At 42.6% G+C, this 10,473-nt stretch overlaps 1 protein-coding gene across 2 annotated transcripts in view; it reads left to right on the plus strand.

Annotated features, from left to right (window-relative positions):
* The window catches only part of STARD3 (StAR related lipid transfer domain containing 3), a 51,537-nt gene extending 50,331 nt beyond the window's left edge, over nt 1-1,206 (plus strand). For both annotated transcript variants that reach the window (XM_056547495.1, XM_056547497.1), the window contains exon 14: nt 1-1,206. This exon is cut by the window's left edge and continues 756 nt beyond it. The gene's annotated coding sequence lies outside the window, so the exon portion shown is untranslated.
* The last annotated feature ends 9,267 nt before the right edge of the window (nt 1,207-10,473 follow it).

The raw sequence follows: 10,473 nt of genomic DNA on the forward strand, positions 1-10,473 counted from the left end.
ACCCATCTTAATGTTTTCTCACAAATGTATAAATTCTTCATTTCACGTGGTTTTATTTTGTAAGGTTTTATACAGATGCCAAGCAGTGCCTATCAGCCCTCGCTTACGTTACATGGGTCAACCTCATGCAGCTTCTATATCCAGACTGAGAGTTGTAGGTCAAAGACTGCCGGGACGGCCATAGACAGCAGATTTTTGTCACAGTGGATTAGTTCTCTCTTTGGGGAATTGGGACAAGTTGAATTATAAGTTGTTAGTGGTGTCTGGTGACCACTTAAAGGGGTTATCCAGAAAAAAACTTATATATAATCAACTGGCTCCAGAAAGTTAAACCGATTTTTGTAAATTATTTCTATTTAAAAATCTTAATCCTTCCAATAATGATCAGCTGCTGAAGTTGAGTTGTTCTTTTCTGTTTGACAACAGTGCTCTCTGCTGACATCTACTCTGAGCAGTTCCCGAGACAACCAGAGAAGAGGTTTTGCTATGGGGATTTGCTTCTACTCTGGACAGTTCCCGAGACAGGTGTCATCAGAGACAGAAAAGAACAACTCAACTTCAGCAGCTCATAAGTACTCAAAGGCTTAAGATTTTTTAATAGAAGTAATTTACAAATCCTTCCAATAATTATCAGCTGCTGAAGTTGAGTTGTTCTTTTCTGTCTAGGTGCTCTCTGATGACACCTGTCTCGGGAACTGTCCAGAGTAGAAGCAAATCCCCATAGCAAACCTCTTCTACTCTGTGCAGTTCCCGAGACAAGCAAAGATGTCAGCAGAGAGCACTGTTGCCAGACAGAAAAGAACAACTCAACTTCAGCAGCTGATAATAATTGGAAGGATTAAGATTTTTTTAATAGAAGTAATTTACAAATCTGTTTTAACTTTCTGGAGCCAGTTGATATAAAAAAATATTTTTTTTTTTTGCCTGGAACACCCCTTTAACGCCCTATATCTACCACTATTAGTGGTGGGATAGATATCTATCGAGCCGACAGCTTTCTCATGTCTATGGCCAGATTACAGAGGTTTTGTCAGCTCTCTGGACGGGTCTGGTTTAGTAAACTCTTGCATTCCTGTATATAATTTCTGGAAAACATTTTCTGAGAGGAACGACAGAGTTCTGTTGTTCCTCTTGAAAATAAATGAATTTGTTACCATTCCTTGACCATCTCTACACCAGTGTCTCCCAACCAGGGTGCCTCCAGCTGTTGCAAAACTACAACTCCCAGCATGCCCGGACAGCCAACGGCTGTCCAGGCATGCTGGGAGTTGTAGTTTTGCAACAACTGGAGGCACCCATGTTGGGGAAACACTGGTCTAGTTTATGCCAGTGGTTGACTGAACTACATTTCCAGGTGGAACAGCAGAGGGATGTCAAAAAATCGTCAAATTCTAAAAAATAATAAAACACGGCTCTTTGTTTAGCTCAAAGCAGCACTGTCAGTATATCAGAGATAAAAAGTATCTAATCTTTATTATGGCAGATTCCGTAGCAAAAAAGCAGTAATACAAAACGCAGAACCACCAATGCATTTTGGCCATGACTAAGGGCCAATAGAGCACTGAAATGTGTCGGTACTTGGTTTTTTTTTCTTCTCCTTGCTAGTGAGGATATTCAAAACTGGGTACTTTTTATCTCTGATATGTTGCAGTTTGCCCTCATTTACCCCCCAGAAAAGATGCTCCAAAATTATTTTAGTGGTATTTAGTAAACTGGGGACGTCAGGGGAGCTGATGTGTTCTCTTTAGAAGGTTTATCCAGGATATGGAAAAACATGGCTACTTTCAGCCAAAAATGGCACCACACCTATCCTTGGGTTGTGTGTGTGTGTGTGCTATTCCAACGCCGCCCCATTCTCTGCAATTGGAATGATCTGCGGTACAAAAACTGAGGCCAAGAGTGGCACCGTGTTTGATGGAGCAGCTACGTTTCCTTAATCCTAGATAACCCCCTTGTAAGCCTCTGTTCTAGTCTAGCGTATTACGGGTGTATTTTTGTGCCCAGATCAACCTTGGGTCTACTAAAATGAATTTACAGTATTGTTAGTAGCCTGTGATGCTGTACATTCAGACCGTGGATCCCCTGGTTTAAAGGGGTACTCTGCTGGCTGCTCAGCGTTTGGAACAAACTGTTCCGAACGCTGAGCAGCGGAGTACCCCGTTAACTGTTGTGGACCAGTAAGTAGTCGAAAAGGGTTTTATACAAATGGCTAGCCTCTGCGTGGTGTGTATTCTGCAATTATGGATTTCTTTACTGATCAATGTTCTTTTCAATGACTGACTTCAACAAGAAGCATATCTGGAATGTTTAATTATTATTATTTTTTTGTTCTAATGACTACAAAACTGTAAAAAATGATCGATAAAGACCTTTGAATAAATGAATCTGATATTTTATTCTGGGGGGGGGGGGGGGGGGGGAGGCGGGGGATGGGATACCTGACTGGTTGGGAAACAAGGGACTAGAGAATGGGTCGTCTTAAAAAAAAAAAAATAAATAAAAAAAAACCTTTTTTTCTTTTTTTTTTTTGTTTAGTTTGTAGTCTGATGTTGTGAATATCCCGTAACACAGGGTTAAAAGGGGTACTCTGGTGGAAATTTATTTATTTTATTTATTTATTTTTTAATCAACTGGTACCAGAAAGGTTAAACAGATTTGTAAAATTACTTCTATTAAAAATTCTTAATCTTTCCAGTACTTATTAGCTGCTGTATACTACAGAGGAAATTCTTTTCTCTTTGGATTTTGGAGTGCTCTTTGCTGACACCTCTGTCCATTTTAGGAACTGTCCAGAGCAGCGTATGTTTGCCATGGTGATTTTCTCCTACTCTGGACAGTTCCTGACATGGACAGAGAGGTGTCAGCTGAGAGCACTGTGGTCGTGACAGAAAAGAAATCCAAAAAGTGAAGAATTATCTCTTTTCGTATACAGCCGCTAATAAATCCCGGAAGGATTAAGATTTTTTTAATAGAAGTAAATTACAAATCTCCAATAATATAAAGTAGAGAAAAGATGGTGGCTATGGCACCTAACGGTCTATTAAACAATGCAATGAATAGAATTATAAGAGGTCCCACAATTATCCAAGAAAGTGTATAGCGGTAGTCCATATACATGAAGAATGTCCTGCGTAACAGTGGTGCCTGGACAGAATAAATGCAGTACAAAAAATGCCAGTAATAAAGAAAAAGGGTCCGGCAACTCACAGTAAGACGCTAGCTGCTAGTCGACACGACACGTGTCGACTAGCAGCTAGCGTCTTACTGTGAGTCGCCGGACCCTTTTTCTTTATTACTGGCGTAAATTACAAATCTGTTTAACATTCTGGCACCAGTTGATTTAAAAAAAATAAATAAAATTCCACCGGAGTACCCCTTAAAGGTAGGACTTGATGGACTCTTATATTTTCAAATCCTCCATGTGCGATAGATGGCGATTGCCTCACACTAGGGGAAAAATTCTTCCTATCTCTAAATAGTGCGATCAGAATAAATCCTTGGACAAACATTCTAGCCCCATAAAAGTAGTAATCTATTTTTTTCAAGGAAAACATCCAGGCCCTTCTTGAACTTTTTTGAGTCAGACATCACAACATCCTGTGGATGAGTTCCATAGTCCCACTGCTCTTACTGTAAAGAATCTCCATCTGTGGTGATGGTGAAACCTTCTTTCCTCTAGACGTAGAAATTGTTACCGGCCTAGGTATAAATAGATCACTAGAAAGATCTCTGTACTGTCCAATCACATATTTGTACATTGCGATCTAAGCACCACCTTAGAGCAGGCTCTCCCCTAAGCATTTCGTCAATCCCCCCGCGCCCCCCCCCCCCCCCCCCTTCGAAAATGCGTTTGTGTAATGGCCCACTCAGCCAAGCACCAGCTGATTGTGGAAACAAAAAGGGGCAAAAGAGGGGTGCGCACCTCGTGAAAAATACAAAGACTCTAGCAGACGTGGGTGAATAAAGATGGCCTCTTACCAGAAGGTGTTATGCTCAGGGCACAACACATCGGAGCACGTGGATTAAATGCGAACAGTCCGCAGCACAGGTCCTTCCGGTGATCTCAGCAGCCCATCGGTCAACCATACGTGGTCCAACGTTAGGAAGCGGAAAAAATGGGACATCTGGATCAGGCGATTTACTTTAATATTTTATTGGTAAAAACTAGAGATGAGCAAATTTACAGTAAATTCGATTCGTTACGAACTTCTCGGCTCGGCAGTTGATGACTTTTCCTGCATAAATTAGTTCAGCTTTCCGGTGCTCCGGTGGGCTGGAAAAGGTGGATACAGTCCTAGGAGACTCTTTCCTAGGACTGTATCCACCTTTTCCAGCCCACCGGATCACCTGAAAGCTGAACTAATTTATGCAGGATAAGTCATCAACTGCCGAGCCGAGAAGTTCGTGATGAATCGAATTTACTGTGAATTCGCTCATCTCTAGTAAAAACATGAAACGCAACAATACAGGTTCGGCCTGGAAACGCTGTACTGTTGCGTTGCATGTTTTTACCAATACAATATTACAGTGAATCGCCTGATCCAGATGTCCCATTTTTCCCGTTTCCACGTATGTTGAAGCACCAGCTGATTGGCTTAGCCGACCATCCATCCTGCTTATCTCTGAAGGTGGTGGATGGAGCCCTCAAGAATATTGTAAGAGCCGGGTCCCAGTGTTCAGACACTTATCACCTATTCTGTGCATGTAGGAGAAGTTTTGTTCCCCGGAGTACCCCTTTAAGTCTTTATTTTCCATTTCTTCACCCAAGCCTCCAGCTTCTTGAGAAAAATTACCGATGTCTCCCAATATAAGAAAGTACTTGGCACACCGTAAGTAGTTATATCAGTGCAAATGTATTGAGCAATCCCCATAATACGTTACGTTTCGCTCCACTTAGGGCCTTCCTCAGACTTATAAACAGTGTAAACAAATTAAAATCAGAAAATGGATATCTAGTAATGCATGGTCAAGGAAATGACTAGTACATATTTAATATCAGGAATCACTGTAAAATGTGCATTTACGTATATACTGATGAATCCATATACAGAGAGGTTTGGCAGTGAAGGTCTTATATCCGTAATCATAACATATAGAGTACATGGTAAGTTGTTATCTAGCCAAACTGGACATGAAAGAGAAACCATGAAAAAGAAAAGAAATTCCTCTGTAGTATTCAGCAGCTAATAAGTACCGGAAGGATTGAGATTTATTAGAAGTAATTTACAAATCTGTTTTAACTTTCTGGTACCAGTTGATTTAAAAAATAAAAATAAAAAAAAATAAAAAAAAAGTTTTCCACCGGAGTACCCCTTTAAATATGTACTAGTCATTTTCTTGACCATGCATTACTAGATATCTATTTTCTGATTTTTGTTTTGGTTTACACTGTTTATAGGTCTGAGGAAGGTCCTAAGTGGACCAAAACGTAACATGTATTATGGGATTGCTCAATAAATTGGCACCGATATAACTCTACTTACGGTGTGCCAAGTATTTTCTCATATTGCATCAAGGATTGGGACTCCTACGTTGGCACCCTCACCTACTTAGGGAGTGACATAACTTTCTCTAAAGATGTCTCCCAATGGCACATATCTGTCGTAAAGGTTGATCTGCCATGTTTGCTTTTTGTGATTGAATGTTGGCTGCGGGTACGGAACGTACCCGCAGCCAACATTCAATCACAAAAAGCAAACATGGCAGATCAACTTTACGACAGATCTGTGCCATTGGGAGATGGCGTATATATTGGCGTATATGCAGCGTATTTCAAGTTGCACAAAAGCTGCAGTGGGAAATACGCTGCGTATTCCTCGCTCACCATTCACACAGGGCTTTCCGGCGGCAGCCCTATGTGTGCAGTGAGTTTTGGAGGCGGGGCCGTGTGCCGGCGTGACTGTGACGCTCGACTCCGCCTCCAAAACTCACTACACACACAGGGCTTCCGGCGGAAAATCCTTTGTGAATGGTGAGCGAGGGATACGCAGCGTATTTCCCGCTACAGAAATACGCTGCGTATACGCCAAGTGGGAACGTGTCCTAAAAGTTGTTCATGCCAAAAAATAGATCCACACTCTCTCTTAATGGAAGAGGACACCAGGCAGTGGATCAAGGCAGAGGTCATCCATCACTGATTTGTTTTAAATGATGATTTTTGTCGCCCAAAATGACACTTTCACAGACCAATCATGAACGACCAAAGGTTCAGACAAGGTACAGATCGTGCAGCATGTTATCTGATCTCTCGGGAGAAGTGTTATTGATGTCAGCCTTGTATCCTGCAAACAGCAGATGTCATCCAGATGAAGGGCTGTAATCTTCTTGAGCCTTTCATTTAGGGTAATGCACTTTATTGCTTTGATATATCACACGGATGTAAATTATTAGTGTCCATGTCTTAACGCGATTGTATATTGCTGCTGATTTTCCTACCCATTGACCTTCGCCCCTAGAAATCTTATCCCTTATCGAAAGGATAGGGGATAAGATGTCTTGTCGCGGGGGTCCCGCAGCTGGGACCCGGCGTTCGTTTACAACTCTGGGTGTGGGAGGCAGGGGTCGTGACATCGCGGCCAGGCCCCCTCGTGACGTCACACCACATCCCCTCAATGCAAGTCTATGGGAGGCGGCGTGGTGACCGCCACGCCCCCTCCCATAGACTTGCATTGAGGAGCGTGGCCATGACGTCACGACCCCCACCACCCACTCCAAGAGTTCAGAAAAAAATGTTCCGACCGCTGGGGCAGCGGAGTACCCCTTTAAGGGGTAGGAAAATCTTCAGCGCAATATGCGCATGTGAAAATAAATGCTGCTTCCCTCTCATTTGCAGCTGAAAAAGCGCATATAAAATTAAATGAGTCGGCGAATGTTATGCTGTGTGAATCCGGCCTAAAATTTTCACAGCTAATTTTATAAACCATCTTCAGGAAAATCCACAATCTGCTATATATTTTTCTGCATTTTATTCACTGAAGGAAAACTGCAGTTGTGGATTTTGCTGTGGATACCTATGAATCCGCAACAATACAATTAGAGATGAGCGAACTTACAGTAAATTTGATTCGTCACGAACTTCTCGGCGCGGCAGTTGATGACTTATCCTGCATAAATTAGTTCAGCTTTCAGGTGCTCCGGTGGGCTGGAAAAGGTGGATACATTCCTAGGAAAGAGTCTCCTAGGACTGTATCCACCTTTTCCAGACCACCGGAAAGCTGAACTAATTTATGCAGAAAAAGCCATCAACTGCCGAGCCGAGAAGTTCGTGACGAATCGAATTTACTGTAAATTCGCTCATCTCTAAATACAATGCTTGTGACTTCTGACTTCCCTATTGAAGCCAACAGGTAAAATCTGAAACAGTATATAGTAAAAAATAGACATTCGACAGATTTTTAGGTCCAAACTGCTGCTCTGTTTCCACGTTAATAAAGGATTGTCTACATTTTCTTTCATACCACGTATTGGTTTGCTTAAAAGGGTTGTCCAATGAAAGAACCAACCTGTATAAGATGTCAAAAACTATAATAAAGCAACTTGCTAATGTTATTAGCCACAGATCTTTTATCAGCTCTGCTCTCTCTTGTAGCTGGGACCTCACATCAAAGGCTCTGAATGCAGATCTCCTTCCCTCTCCCCTCCTGTCAGCACAGGACAGACCAGTGATGTGAAGGGAGGAGCTGGCATTAAAGGGGTATTCCAGGAATTTTTTTATTTGACTATGCTTCAGGGGCTGTAAAGTTAGTGTAGTTCATAATATAGTGTCTGTACCTGTGTGTGACGGTTTTCTCACAATTCTTATGTGATTTTCACCCCAATATTTATTTTTAACAGCATACAAAATGACTGTTGTCTCAGATTTTTCCCAGGTTGCAATGCGGCCGAGATCTGACTCACTAGTCAGCTGATTACAGGGAGCCTGTCTGCTTCAATGGGTGGAGCGATCACTTGGTGGGAGAGAGATCAATCTGCAACTAATGCAACAGCTGTAGGCACCCTGATTGAAAACAACAGGTCTTTTGAATGGATGCCGCTCATTTATGTTTCAATAGGTGGGGTAGCTGATGTGTGGTTGGGAGGTAAATGGAATTATATGGGATTTGTAGGCAAAGAAGAAAACGCAAAAAGGAAATACCAGTTCACAAAAAGCTAGCCACAGTGTTATGGTATTCTCACAACATAGCCATTAGCCCCAAGACAAGTGCAGATCCTTCCTAAGCATGTCCATTACTGTCTGCCAGGTACGTACTAAAATCACCTTATGGTGGATAACCCCTTTTAATGCTCATTAGATTTGACATTTAGATAAGGCAGCAGGAAGCCTTTCTCAGTCACATTAGTTTCTGCTAGAACAGGCTCACTGCTGCCTTATCTAATCCCCCTTTCACATCACTGGTCTCATCCTAAGCAGACAGGAGGAGGGACTGGAGTAGGCTTCTTGTACAGCTACAAGGGAAGTAGCAGAGCTGATATATAGCAAGAGATGTTCACTAGGACTAATAACATTATATTAGTAAGTTGTAAGACAGTGTTTCCAAACCAGGATGCCTCCAGCTGTTGCTAAACTACAATTCCCAGCATGCCTGGACAGCCTTCGGCTGTCCAGGCATGCTGGGAGTTGTAGTTTTGCAACAGCTGGAGGCATCCTGGTTTGGAAAACACTTCCTTTAAGTTATTACTTTTCCCATTACATAGCTCACATAAGCAAGTTCTCATAAACCACACTCACTTACTGTAGTGCCGAGCAACTTGTCAGCCACCTATGCCCCCTCCTGACTATCAGATGTCAGGATGAGAGAGATATACGGCTGCTAGGCACTGGTGATATCACTGAGGGAGTTCATAGATAGGCCGCATTATAAAGAGCGCATTCAGCTGACATCACCGTGTCTAGCCATCTGGTGCTTTAAATAAACGTTGACCCAGGGGCTTGTTATATGATCTTGTGGAAGATCGGCCTGTGATGTAGTAGTTACGGTATTATACTACAGTAAGGCTATAGTCACACATACCAGTAGTAGTGCGGCAGATAGATGAGTAACAAGCAATACATAGGTGTATATATAGGTGCATGGTGCGGTTTAGAACACAGAATTGACTATCCAGACTGGAGAACATGGAAGCGAGCATTCTTGTGCTAAGTGAGGGATTATGGGTAGTTTTACTACATATAAATGGCATGTAGGCTTACATGGGGCTGCCACAAGCGATGTTGTTATCTTACAAACTGCTGGGGACAAAAAGGTCTGTAAGGCTGGGTTCACACCACGTTTTTGCAATACAGTTCCCGTATCAGGTTTTTGATGAAAAACGGATTCCTGAAAATCGTACTAAACTGTATCAAAACGTGTGTACAAATTTGAATCCGTATACAGTTAGAAAAGTGACGTCCGGTTGCTTCTGTTTTTTTAAGAAAAAAAATGTATAAGTTTTAAACTTTTCACTCCATTATGAATAAAGTTTCACTTGTTTGATTTGAAATTCCAAGAAAAAAAAAAAACTGTTCAAAGTAAAAAAAAAAGTATGGTGCAAACTGGATGGAACCGTACGCACATACGGTTCTGTACGGTTCCCATTGACTCCCATGTTGAAAAAAAAACGGTTACGGGTGAAAAGACGCAAAACAGATGCAATCGGATGCATTGTTTGGCATACGGATTTCAATGGAGAGTCAATGCATACGGTTTTCAATACGGTTCCGTACGGTTTTCAAATTGAAAACTTATATGGAACTGTATTGCAAAAACCTGGTGTGAACCCGGCCTTTAACTGTATCAAAACGTGTGTACAACTTTTAATCCGTATACAGCTACTTAATGTGGGGAACCTGCTACTGCCTACCTAATTTGGGGAGACTGCTACTGCCTACCTAATGTGGGGAGACTGCTACTGCCTACCTAATGTGGGGAACCCCCAGAAGTAGCACCCCCCATCATCCGTCAGCTCATGATATTACCATACGGGGGTAGGGGGAATGGGGGGGGTTGCTGGTGGATGATGAGGGGCGCATGATGGGGGAATTATATGTGAAGGGCGTATGATGGGGCCATTATATGTAATTGGCGCATGATGGGAGCATTATATGTAAGGGGCACATGCGGCCCAGCCTCACCCAGCTCCTACCTCCAGTGGCCCCGGATAATTTAAGTTTGAGACCCCTGGTTTAGCCCCTTTCTCGCCGCCTGATCGCATCTGCGGAATATTACTGTTCCTTTCATCATGATGCTGGAGTGAGTCCCCTCCCATCCGCCTTCTGACCTGGCAATCCGCAATGCCGATTTCGTCATGACGCGAAGTAACCCCTCCCTGCCTTCCCCCGCCCGCGGTACCAAAAAGAAGAAGAGAAGAGGAAGAAAGAAGACTAGCTGCTGCTGCAGGAAAGCGAGCACGAGCAGAGCACAAGAGAGAAAAGGATAAGCAGAACAGAGAAAAGGGGAGAAGAGCAGAGGAAAGGGGAAGTTAGAGCCAAGAAAG

This window comes from Hyla sarda, chromosome 12, assembly GCF_029499605.1.
Source record: "Hyla sarda isolate aHylSar1 chromosome 12, aHylSar1.hap1, whole genome shotgun sequence".
Lineage (NCBI taxonomy): Eukaryota > Metazoa > Chordata > Amphibia > Anura > Hylidae > Hyla > Hyla sarda.